This window comes from Falco biarmicus, chromosome 5, assembly GCF_023638135.1.
Source record: "Falco biarmicus isolate bFalBia1 chromosome 5, bFalBia1.pri, whole genome shotgun sequence".
Classification (NCBI taxonomy): Eukaryota; Metazoa; Chordata; class Aves; order Falconiformes; family Falconidae; genus Falco; species Falco biarmicus.
Genome location: NC_079292.1, coordinates 48641001 through 48653975, shown reverse-complemented (window position 1 = coordinate 48653975; position 12975 = coordinate 48641001). Strand labels below are relative to the sequence as shown.

The 12975-nt window shown below is 38.8% G+C and overlaps 1 long non-coding RNA gene across 1 annotated transcript in view; it reads right to left on the bottom strand.

Moving 5' to 3' along the window:
* Positions 1-861: 861 nt before the first annotated feature.
* The window catches only part of LOC130150736 (uncharacterized), a 55105-nt gene continuing 42991 nt past the window's right edge, over positions 862-12975 (bottom strand). Inside the window, exon 3 of the long non-coding RNA XR_008822349.1 lies at positions 862-11133. This is a non-coding gene — a long non-coding RNA (uncharacterized LOC130150736). The remainder of the gene's footprint in view (positions 11134-12975) is intronic.

Here is a 12975-nt window from a genome sequence, read left to right as displayed (position 1 = left end):
TACAAATTAATATGCCTAATTTTTTCTGTGCCCTACATAAAATCCAGAAGGAAAAAAATGTGTAGAAGTATACTAATCTGAAAAAAGAATTGAAAAATAAACTTCAGATAAATCTTCACTAGCAATTTTTCTCAAATACATTCTTGCTGTTATTTTTCCATTATACAGCATCATTTCTGTTAAAAAAAGAGACTTTTGTGAATTAATTATACATTTACCTTATAAATATTTGAACCACATATTGCTTTCTGTTAAAATGGTACAGATTTATGGGAACTGAAGCCAAAAAGCAGCTACAGAACCACCGCTTCCTGTTGATAACAAAACCTGAGCTCTACACCTCACAAATTAGCATCTGTTGTCTGGAGTTTCCTCTACAGTGCTTCAGCTGTGTCTTCACTAGCTATTGTTTTGTTTTCATCTCTGGTTGTTTTCTAAACTTCCTCTGAAATTGAACAATTGGGGAAAAAAAAATATTGAATGTTACTATGGTAACAAAAAAAAAAAAAAAAAGAAAAGCACTTTACGCAGACTGATGACTCGGGGCCCAGCTTCTCAATGGACTCCAATGCACTGGCGCTTTGTCCACAAATAGAGCACTCTGGGGGCCTATTTAAAGGTGTTGAACTCAAGGAATATATTAATTATGTACCTTTTTTATTTAGAATAGAGTATTTTTCTCTACTGAGCAGCTATATTGCATTATGTGCGGCATTAATTAACACATGTATCTTTATATAATATATATCCTCCACAGAAATATTCTAAGATAACATTAAGGTCAAACCATTACATGCTCAATAATTAAAACGAAAACTAAAAAAAAGAAACTACTAAAAAAACCCAAAAAAAACCCCAACCCCAAAAAAACAAACAGAAAATCAATTACACCTATCTATAGGCTTTTTGACTCCCTCACACATAAAAATAAAAGACTCTTTAATTACTGACTCAAATGCCATTTCTTGTGCTCCACAGCAGAAGGGAACTTCCGGGTTAATGAGACCAATCCTCAGCTCTTTCAGGCAACCACACTGCAGATGTGAAAATACCAGACTCCTTAAAACAGCCATGACTTTTGCAATTATGCCTCCTGTCAAGAAGCTGTCCCAGAGCTTTAGTCCTGCGATGTCTCAAAACCATCCTCCCATTTTAATTCAAGTTTATTTGTTGCCAGATCATATCTATTCTTTTTCCAGAGCAAACCCTGTTCTTTAATTTAACTCCTCTCCCTCTTTGATATCTAAAATACCCTCACATACTCATATAGCACAATATTTTCCCTACCAGCTTTTATTCCATGAATCTAAACAGTTTTGTTTGCTGATCTTTATTTCTAAGGGGTACTGTCATTTATAGTCCTGTAGACTACAATCCTGTAGTCATCTTCAGTTGTCCCCATGTAATTTCATTCTCACTGAGCAGCAACGAACTCCAGATGTGGTTTTACCTGGACTTTGTTTGATGAGATTAATGCTTCTTTGCCATCATTTGGAATCAATCCTCTGATACATCATGGAAAACAGCATCATACGGTCCTTCTCTTAGGCTGTGTATCAGTTCATGTGTGTTTGAAAATACTACGCTAAACTATGCTGGAAATGAATATTACAGTATTTCATCTTTTCATGGAAATTAGGACTAAGACAAACTTCTAAATTATCTGGGTTTCATCTCTTTCCTTTACTAGGCAGTATATTTCATCAAAATGTCTCTACCAACTCCAATGACTTTTGTGAAATCCAGTGTTTATCAGTCATCAAAAGTCCTCATTTAACCTAAAGTAAGGAACACAGAAGAGAAGGCATTTCTTTATTTAAAGTGAAGGTCACATTGTGGAGCCCTTTGAAATACAAAACAACAAATCTAAGAAACAAATCAAAGGAAAATGTTTGATTCTAATTTTTAGATGTTTGTTTCACTATATATTCCCTATGTGATACACATGTCCATAAGCGATGGATGAGGCAATTATTTACAATCCCTCCAGTCCATAGGAAAATGCCTGATAAATATAGGGACTGAGGCAGAAGACAAAAGGAGGGTCTTCTGATGGTAACAACTTGGTAGAAGGGATGGGGGCAGATTTCTTAATCTTAATAGTTGAATTCTCTCCATCATCTTACTTGCGAAGAAGGCAAGCAAATAAAGCCTTGCGAATAATGATCTATAAACAGCTTACTTTAAAAGTAATTGACAGCTTCAATTGCTGTGATACTTCAGACTCAGGGGGGGAAACCTGCAATACTTGCAGCATAGTGTTGAAAGCCCTTTTTCCTTGTTGACTGCAGGAGAGATTCAAAAGTGGTTTATCCTAGCGTTGCATATAAATATATGTAAGTATTAAGCAGGAGCAGAAAACCAAACCAAAACAGTGGTTTTTAGAAACCAAGAGCAGATTTGATAATGTTTTCATCACAAAAGCAAATTCTTTAAATCAAATGCACATTTACATTCCTGTAAACACAGACACTTTGATATGGAGTTAATATGGAGTTAGTCTATGAATGTGATCAGCATTTTTGCTGATAAATTGCTCTTCCAGTGCTGCAATTTCATAGTTGCACAAAAGCTATAGGATAAAGTACAGTTGTTGACCACCGTTCAGTATAAAAACACAGATCAGTAGTTCAATGTCACCTTGAAATAACACAGGGCTATGTGGGATAATGGATCCTTGTATTTGCAGTTTAGAGTTCATCTAACTGTGAAACTAATGGCATTAACGAAAGCCAGGCAAAGCATCAGCAAGCAAGTTGTAAGCTTTCCTTGCCTCGGTCGGGGTCTATTTCACCCCTATTACCACGGACAGGGGCATAGAGTGCCAGATGTGTCACCACTGTGACGAGAGTTTCTGATGCTCAACAAAAGGCCAAAGATGAGACCAAACTCATTGTCTCTTCTTGTCTCAACTAGGATTTGGGTACAGGCATCTAGAGAGGAAACAAAAATTAATAATGGCAAAGCCTTTCTTGACTACAGGAAGTGAAAGGATTGGTCCAGAGTTCAAAAAATATGAACAACTACTGGACCTTTACAGCTCACCACTATGACATGATTAAACAAATACTATAATATTTTTTAAAAAATTGGTGTCCTGACTATAAAACACAACATTACAAATGAATGAGAAATGCAAATAGCAGTTCAAAGATGCAGAATAGAATCATAGAATTACAGAATGGTTTGGGCTGGAAGGGATCTTAAAGGTCACCTAGCTCCAACCCCCCTACTATGGGCAGGGACATCTTCCACCGGACCAGGTTGCTCAAAGCCACATCCAACCTGGCCTTGAACACTTCCAGGGATGGAGCATCCACAGCTTCTCTGGGCAACCTATTCCAGTGCCTCACCACCCTCACAGTGAAGAATTTCTTCTTAATATCTAATCTAAATCTACCCTTTTTCAGATTAAAGCCATTCCCCTTTGGCCTATCACCACGTGCCCTTGTAAAAAGACCCTCTCCAGCTTTCCTGCAGGCCCCCTTTAGGTACTGAAAGGCTGCTATAACATGTTCCCAGAGCCTTCTCTTCTCCAGGCTGAAAAGCTCCAACTCTCTCAGCCTGTCCTAATAGGAGAGGTGCTCCAGCCCACTGATCATTTCTGTGGCCTTCACCTGCACTCACACAAACAGGTCCATGTCCTTCTTATGTTGGGGGCTCCAGAGCTGAACTCCAAGGTGGGGTCCCATGAGAGCAAAGTAGAGGCACAGAATCACCATCCTCGACGTGCTGGTCATGCTTCTTTGATGCAGCCCAGGATACAGTTGGCTTTCTGGGCTGCAAGGGCACTTTTCTGGGCCATGTTGAGCTTCTTGTCCACCAGCACCCCCAAGTCCTTCTCCTCAGGGCTGCTCTCAATCCATTTTCCACCTGGCCTGCATTTGTGCTTGGGACTGCTCAACCCACGTGCAGGACCTTGCACTTGGACTTGCTGAACTTCATGAGGTTCACACGGGCCCATCTCTCAAGCCTGTCAAGGTCCCTCTGAATGGTGGTAATAATACTAATACGAATAATACTAATTATAATAATACTAATGATGATGATAATACAGATTATGATAATAATAATAATAATGTGGGTCCAGTACCAGAACAAATGACACACTGACATAAAGAGATGTGAACAGAGCTGAATGGATTTAACCCCAGCAAAAGAGTTAACATATGAATACCACAGTAAGACACAACTCACAACAGATGGTTGTAAAAGCCAAGGAGCCCCTGTGCCAGCCTCACCTGTGAAAGCCATTGCGACAACCAACAAAGAGACGATGACAACTTTATGAAGAATGAAGTCCACGTCCATGAGCACCAGCTTAGAGCAGTTCCCCTGGGCAGTGCACGCTCCTGCCAGCAGATTGCTCTGAGCACAGAGCAGAGGTGTTGATACTCTGTACAGACACCCATCATGCTGACTAAACAATAAGGCCCTAAAGATGTACTTTAAAAGACACCTCAGTGACTTTGCCACATGTTTCTGAATTTTAGAGCTTTTAGAGCACCTAACTCTATTAGGCTTCTACTCCAGTCTACAAGTAAGAATTAAAAAAAGACCTATTGCAATGATTTGCGTTGACTTTAATGTGCTTTTAAGAAGAGATGACTTTCTAAGGCTGAGCTACAGTACTTTTTAAAAAATTCAAGTCCTTCAATTTGCCACCCAAAACCCACCTAAAGCTGTGAAGAATTTCTGGTTATTTGGGTAATTGCTGTTTTGAATATGCAAAGTTATAAAATTATTCCAGTCTACCTAGGGAGACAATTAAAGGAAAGCTAATTTGATTGTTTTGGTTTTTGTCATCTGTTAATAAGCCTGGAACCAATTCATGTCACATACAGAATAGTCCTGGGGTTGCATCAATATTACCCTGAAATTTAATGCAGTCTTGGTTACATTTGCCATATACTTATTTGTATTACAGTATTTATCACAAGAATAGGATTTTAATGTCAAATCAGACCTGCTTAATCTGTGCCTAGCTTATCCATATGTCTGGCTATTTGAGAGATTTAAGTGGTAACTAATCTAAACAACATATGTACCACTGATTTACTCATCTAATTTTTTGTTAATTCAAGTGAAAAATGACCTTAGTAAGTGTGTCAGATGGAGCAGATCTGATTAGTATTCTGTAAAACCTGGAAATAAATTGTCTTAATTTAAATGCTGATCTAATTTCTTGGTTCTTCCTATTGTTTTATACTTACAGACTCCATCCAAGGTATCATAAAAGGAACATATAGAAAATCACAGCACAGAAAGCAGAAAAAGCCTGGGTTTGTATATGTGTGCATACACATATATATTTTTTTTATTTTTTTCTCTTATTGGGAGATGCAAAAAGCACGAATTAAATTACATAAGTGATACAATTATGCAACTTTATAATTTGTTTATAATAATGCAGAAGGCTTTGCTGCACATGAAAAAAGAAACCCTAAGTCAATCACAGAAGTGTACTAAGCAAGAAAATGCTCTTGATCAGAGGAATGGCACACACTGAGACTGTTTCCTGCTGCAGCGTGTGCTGCTAAGCACTAATCTATTCCCATAGAGATGAAAACTGAGGATGAAGGGCAAAGCCAATCCTGCCTAGATTTTGACCTATGGCTCTAGGGAGATTAGTCACTTTATACAGGAAAACCATCCAAACAATACTACTGTTCAGTTATCTTTTTTGTGTGTGTTTATATGTAAAACCTTCCCCCCCACCCCCCAGAATAAAATGGTCATTCATTGCTTTACTCCTGAAGTTTTCTGTCTTTCCCTGTTCCTATTCTTCGTACATACTTCAGTTTTCTGATCCGCAAGCTCATCCAGCCTAGGTATAAATCAGCTTTCTGAGGGTGATATGTCTGGTCTCCATGGGGAAGCATTCTTGTCTTCCAAAATTCAAAGAGTTTCTTGCTAGAAAGTGCAGTATTTGGAGTGTGTAGTTAAAATTATATTTAATCTGTTTACACCCACAGTATGAGACAGTTAACTTTTATTCTTACTGATCAGTTTTCTTATACTTACCCTGTGCTATGTCAATCCTATTGTTTAAGCCCAAGGTGGGAACAGAGAGGAGGACTCAAGTGTTTGTGGTATCTTTCAGGTTATACAGATCTATATCTGACTTTTGTGATGCACAGACAGGCCTGTCCTTTCTACTGTTTCACATACAGTTCTCTCCCTCTCCGTCCAGTCTTTCTTGACAAAAAAAACTGGCTCCAGAAACTGAGCTAGGGAGGAATATGGGAATGTTGCTTTAATAAGGCAGTGGACCTACTTAGATGTGATGAACCTCAGTTTACCCGGATGCAGAAACATACACTGGAGTGCTAGCCCTAAGTGCCACCCAAAACTCATCACTGCCAAGGTCCTTTATCAGCAGAGGTAGAACCAACCAAGCACTTCCTCTGCATCTTCTGGCTTGTTACTGACTCTGGAAACATGGGTTAGCTGGATGTTTCAGTGCCCTGCAAATGTCATACAGGGCAGCTGCTCCAGTTCAGGCTTTCTGCAGCCTGTGCCCAAACCAGTGATGCTATTCATCGTTCTGAAGGCTCATAGGGATGTTTTGGGGAGCTTGTAGCTACCTGGCAGAAAGTACCACACGACACAGCACAACCCTATTTCAATGAGAACCTTAGTTGCCCACAGTCCTACCACTCAAATTATTGTGGCCTGACAAACATACAGGCTGCTGCTAAGGACAGGGGCAGAGAACAAAAGCTATTCCAGGCAAAGCCACAACAGATTAGAGTGAGCTATGGAAGAGTGTTTTGTAATGGCAATCCTTCATATTTTTAACCCTCATTTTTGAAAATGCCTTCTTCATTTTGCGTTAATCTTTCTGGAAAAAATAGGATAATATCTGTGAAATTCAGACAGATTTTGTTGGTTAACTAGAAGTGAAGGATGAGCCAAAATCAGGCATGAAATTGAAAACTGTTCTCTCAGTGATAAGGAAATAAGCTGTCAGAGGCCTTGGATGGAATACTTGACCTAGCAGCCTTTCCATCTCTAATTTCATTGATTAAAGTTATCATTAGCAATTTTCTTAATTATGCATAATATTTCTGGTTTTTTGCAATCCTTGCTTTGTCTCCATCAAGTTCCTGCAGATCAATATCATCTTTCCTTAGTTTATTGCTAGGTTTAAATATACGAGATTAAAGAGATAATTAACTTCATTGCATGTCTGTAGAGCACCAGCCTCCAAATTTGCCTTCAATCCACATGAAACTAACTAAATTTTTGTGATATCTCCAACTTCACCTCCACCAATTATTTCATTCAACAATACACCATTTGAAAAAACACATTAATATAAGTAACATTATTGGCAAATGCAGAGGATGAGTGAACTGACACTGCTAGATTTTTCTGACCTCAGTAGCTCAAAAGGATTTGACAGATGTACAGCTCATAAATGTCCTTTTTACAATTACTGGTCAGGGAAGACAAGGACTGAACAACCATGGCTATCAAGACCAGGGAAAACAGAGACCTCCAAGCCAACACTGACCTGAGCCCCTAGGCTCATGCACAATGGCCACTGATATTCAAAGTTATCATTCTTCCTACAGGCTACAAGCCTCAAACTGATGCAGCACTGCCTCAGTTGCAGGGGTCTCTCCAGCCTCTGCCTCTGTGGCATGGCTTCTTCAAAAGCTGCAAGGACAAGTAGGACAGAGGGCGGGAAGGAAGAGCAATTAAATTTACCTGAAAAATGGGGCCAAGCATTAAGAAGCAGTCTTTCTTGGAGAACAGATAAAATAAACAGCATTATTTTTCATAAATAAATAAATAAAATTAATACATTAACACACAGTGTGGGGAAGTTTGCTAAACCCAAGTTATAAATATCCATGGGCTTCGCAGACTTTTGCACCAAGACCATCCTTTCTTAGCATTTGTATTTGCCTAGATAAGGTAGGACTTCTTCTGTCCCACCTATTAAATTAAACTTAATTTTAGATATGTTTTAGAACCGAATGCATTTCAGTCCTCAAAATTCCCACAGTTGGTATGTAGCCGGGATCCCATGTGCCATGCTTGTTTTACCTAGAGCAGCTGGTCTGCTATATAGGGATATTTTCTCTAAGGTGGATGCTAGGGTTGAACCACATTGCCTTTATAATCAACCAAGATATAAATTAAATCACTGTGTGGTCATCTCCGCATGAGATAAAATCCATTAACAGCCCTTTACCCACAGTTTAGATGACTGTGAACTGGCATGTGAAATCAATGCATGTATCCTGGCACAAAGATCATTCTTCTACCTACATTTCTCCATTCTGCCCACAGATTTACCTCTGCTTTCAGGTGGAATTCCATCTTATTATGTCTTACTTTTCATAGCACAACAATAAGCGTCAGTGTTAAGATATGAGAATTTTCCACGTACAAATCAAAAGCAACATTAATATCCCTAGGGAATTTCAGGGTCAATGCCATTTTGTCACCTTTGAGGCTAAAAATTTCCTTGGACTAGAGATTTTGGAAAATATAAATTTAGGACTAAATCTGAGATTGTGACCGCCGCATAGGCTGTAAATGATTTACAACGCAGGCTAAAATGTGGTCAGCATTTGGATTTGCATGATCTCCAAGGCCAGGCCATTCCATAGCAAACCATTTTTCTCTGCTCCCTTCCTTTCCCAAAGTCTTTATATTTGGGATTTGTAATCTCCTCAGCTGTCACAGAAATCTGGTTTTTTTATGTAGGTGAGACTCGATCCATTAATTGCTTTGTAAGCTAGGACAAGAGCTGTACAGTGGCATCAGAGCCGACCTGAGAAGCTGGAAGACTCTTCTAAAGATCTGTTATGCTCACACTGGGCCGAGCCATCAGATGCATGGTGTCAGCCTTCTGCCAAACATTTTTACTCAGCTTTGGTGATTCCTTTGGAGAAGGTCATATTAATGAATGGATACAACAATGCCTTAAATGGATGTTTCCTGGACTTCTGTTCACTCTTACCTTGCTATGCTGTTCATCCCAATGTCATCAGCAGATAAACACAACTTCCTCACCTTCCCAAGACTTTGTCACATGTTGGCAAATAGGTATATACCTTCAGTGGGGAGGCTGAGATGATATTCAACCAACCTTTTATTTCAGTTCACTGACTAGCATCATTTCGGTTCTGCCCAGCTATTTTTCATCCAAAACCTGCAGTAACATGTTTGTCCTGCCATTTTCCCAATGTGGAGACATAGGTTTTAGCAAAATACCTTCCCCATATTCTTGGCAGCTAAGTCTACAACATGACATCATTTACTCCTGGATCATAAATAAAGACCATATTTTATCCTGTGACCACCTCTTTGATCCTATGACATACTCATATCCTATGACCTTCTCATTTTGATCTGAACATTTGGTTCATACTTTGAACAATATTACTAAACTGTAAAACACCACAATGAAGGGTGTGACTTTCCTTTTCATGGTATTGCTCCCCTCTGAATACTGCTACTGTACCTGCAGTGGAAAAGAATTATTTGTTCTTGGAGCACCTTAAGGTACAGTGTTAGTAAGCAAATAAGTGACATGAAATTTAATACAAATATTTGAAAGTGTTACTGGGTAAATATTTTGCTTTTAGAAGCCAGATTGCACCAGTTGTCAGGAATTTCAAATCACTTTCTAAGGTAGGATCTCCTAGCATCTCCAGTTCTTCACAGACCATCTGACATAGAAAAACTTGACACTGTACTGTTCCACCAGTACAGTAGGTTTAATTTGTAGGAGAAAAGCATATGTCTTCCCAGAAAAATCTAGATTTTGAAAAGTCTATTTGCACAGTGGCATAACCTGGTAGAGCAGATGTGAAAATGAGAAAGATTTTGCTTAGTGAAGATTCCTTTCCCTCCTCTTTTTGCAAATGTAAGGCCTCTGGGCTACAGAACATATTAAGGACCTTAAACTGCAGAAAGGTAAAGTAAAGGTCCTAAGGACCTTAAGACTGGGATCGCAGAAAACAACCTTTGGGGGAATCCCTTAACTTAGTACGGCAGTATTTTCTGTTTGATCTGCAGTTCTTTGCACTTCCCCTACCCCCCATCCCCCGCCCCCCTTTAACTGTTGGTAATAATGAAGAGAAATATAGCTGATAATAATGAGAATGGATGCTGGTACTGTAATAAAGACAAAACTAGAAATGCTGCAAGAATGGCAGCTATAGCAAGGATTTTTTTAATGTAATTGCCATGCTATAATTGCCTATTCACCTTTTTTTAAACCTGATCTTAAAAAGTACTAAAAAATTCCATCCATTTCATCATAAAGCAGAAATTGGATATGAGAAAGTAAGTGAAAATGAAAAAGTAGCTTGCCACTCTTGAGTTAACCTCTCAAAGAAATAAATAGGTGTATTCTCAGGTTCAACAAAGAGGAAGATAATGGGAAAGGGGAAAGCATTCTTTTTCATTGTGCTTCTTGGCATCAAAGCTTAAGTTTCTTGTCAAAGAAGAATAAAGATAAAGACTACCTAAGGAGAAAAATGGTAATCTCCCAGCATACTCAATACTTCTAAAATAAGACCCTCCCTACAAGCCACTCTGCATTGGCACATCACTTTGCTCACAAATGGCCTGGGAGACATCAATTATGCAGAATTCTAACATGGTGGAGGTGAAGCATACAGCTCGCCTTGTCCTGGCTCACTGAATCCCAGATGAGGTTAATCCATGGCAAAGGACGTTTTTCTCCACTTTTCAGAGAAAAAAGCCCCAGTAACATTGTTATCACTACCCTACTTTATAAGGCATCCCTGAAATCCATGCTCTCTCACATTCATTTGTTTACTTGGACCAGAGCCACATCAGTTATCTGTATATAAACCTTTTTGTGGTTATTTGCCACTGAATCAAACACATTTATCAACATGGCTGATCAACTCCAGTTTCAAATGGTAATGTCTTTCTGAAAGTGTCAGTCATAGATACAGTTTAAGAGCCCAGCTTAATACTGCTCACCTCAGTAACCGTGGAAGTCAAACCCCATAGTTTAGTCTCATCTCAATTATTTACCCACTGAGTGGCCTTGGCAACTGATTAACTCCTTTTCTTATGGTGTCCAGCCTTGAAGGAAATAACAAACAGCCAAACTTCAAAGTAAACTGTTCAGCTCTGTAAAACAAGAAAAAAAATAAGCCAAGTATTAAATGCTACCATGCTCTACTGCAGTGTTGCTAAACCTCCTTCTCAATCTGTTGTGATACATGCTAAGCAATACTTACCTTCACTATCTACCATGTACTTGCTTAGTGATACTGCATCTTTGTTACCATTTATGACCATAACCTGTAGAGATGTTACTGAGAACAAACTTAATCACTTATTAATAGTAACAGAAAAAGGCAATTTAATTTTTGAGGTTTTATTTATGCTATTTTGGCATTTACTGAGTCTTAAATGCATGTCTTCATCTAAGTTTAACACTCCAATTTCTACATACAAACCACTGTGCAGTAGAAGAGGGAAGCTAGGACACTGCATCAGCTTGTTTGCTAAGAAGCAAAAATTTCCAAGGACTTCAATTGGGAAAAGAGCTATAAATGACAGCCATGAAAGACAGCTAGAGCAATAGATCCCTGCCTCCTTCATTTCAGCAGCACTGGTGCAGCCGAGATTGAACTGCCCTTGGAGAAACCTGTGTGAGCATGTGCTGTAAAACTAAGATTATCAGGAGAAAAGCAGAAACTGAATGCACTCAGCACTAAAAGAAATTCAGAGACCACTTGTGAAATGGCTACTTCAGAGTGGCGCGTGCTGGTCTCTGCTGAATTTAATGGAGCCGCCATACAAAAAGGCAGGCTGGGAAATCTGCCAAGTGAGGTTTAAAGAAGACTAAACTACTATTATGAAAGAAACTAAGAAAAGGACAATTATAAAGGGATCCAAATTTTACTTATAGTTAGTTTACAACTCGCATGTTGCAAGAAGATAATTGCAAATTATCCTACAGAGGGAATAATCAAAGTCAGTAGGATTTTTTTCTCAGCTTTTCAAACTGAAAGTTTTATACATTAGGAAAGCATAATGTCAGATAAATCAGTGCTTTTATTTCTTTCATCAGCTATTTTTCTCTTGATGCTTTGTTCCTCAAGCACATGTAGCCTAATGTGGGCTTTTCCTGCGAGGATGCATCCCATGTGAACTGGTCAAATCTGTTATGGAAGAGACAATTCTCCACAAACCTCTCAAAATTTATCAATCTCTTCCCCTGAACACAGGAAAGCATAATTTAAATGGATTATGATCCAGAATTTAAATGGGTAAAAAAATAGAGACAGAGCCTCACTGATAGTGGATATTGAAGAAACTTAGATGTTTACAATGAGACATATGCTGAAGAGAGTGTCTGAATGAAAGAGGTGCCTGGGAGTGGGCTCAAGAGTAAGTGAAATTACTCTGTCTTTTCTAAACCAGGGAAAAAAACAAGATGAACAGCTGCCAAATCCAGACTTTATTGGAGGCAAGGCTATTTACATCTGATTAATAAACACTTCATAGTTCACTAAGGAGCATTTGTCTACCTTTGGCTGCAGTCTATTGTCCTTCATCAATTGTTTTACATTTATTTTTGGATTTGGTTGAAGAAATTTCTAATTTCCTGTAATCTGGGAAAAAGCACATCTTGCAAAGGATCATAAGCTTGATGGGAAGGACAGGATGCATTCTTTATTTTCTTTCTTCCTCCCTCTCACTGTGATCTCAGGTCACATACTTAAGTGTCTAAGAGGATAATTGGCTTGGATACAGACTTCCCTGTATCCAAGCCTTCCAACCACTGGGCTGTTGGCCGCACTGTCTCCCAACAGCCAGGGTAACTGCTGTCACTTTTACATCCATATCATCTCACAAACGTCTCTACTTTTGTCACACTATTCTCCATGCTTTCGTAACATTCCTCCTATTTCATTAGCAATTTCATACCTCCTGACCTGCCTTCCTTGTCAGTGTAGCCAA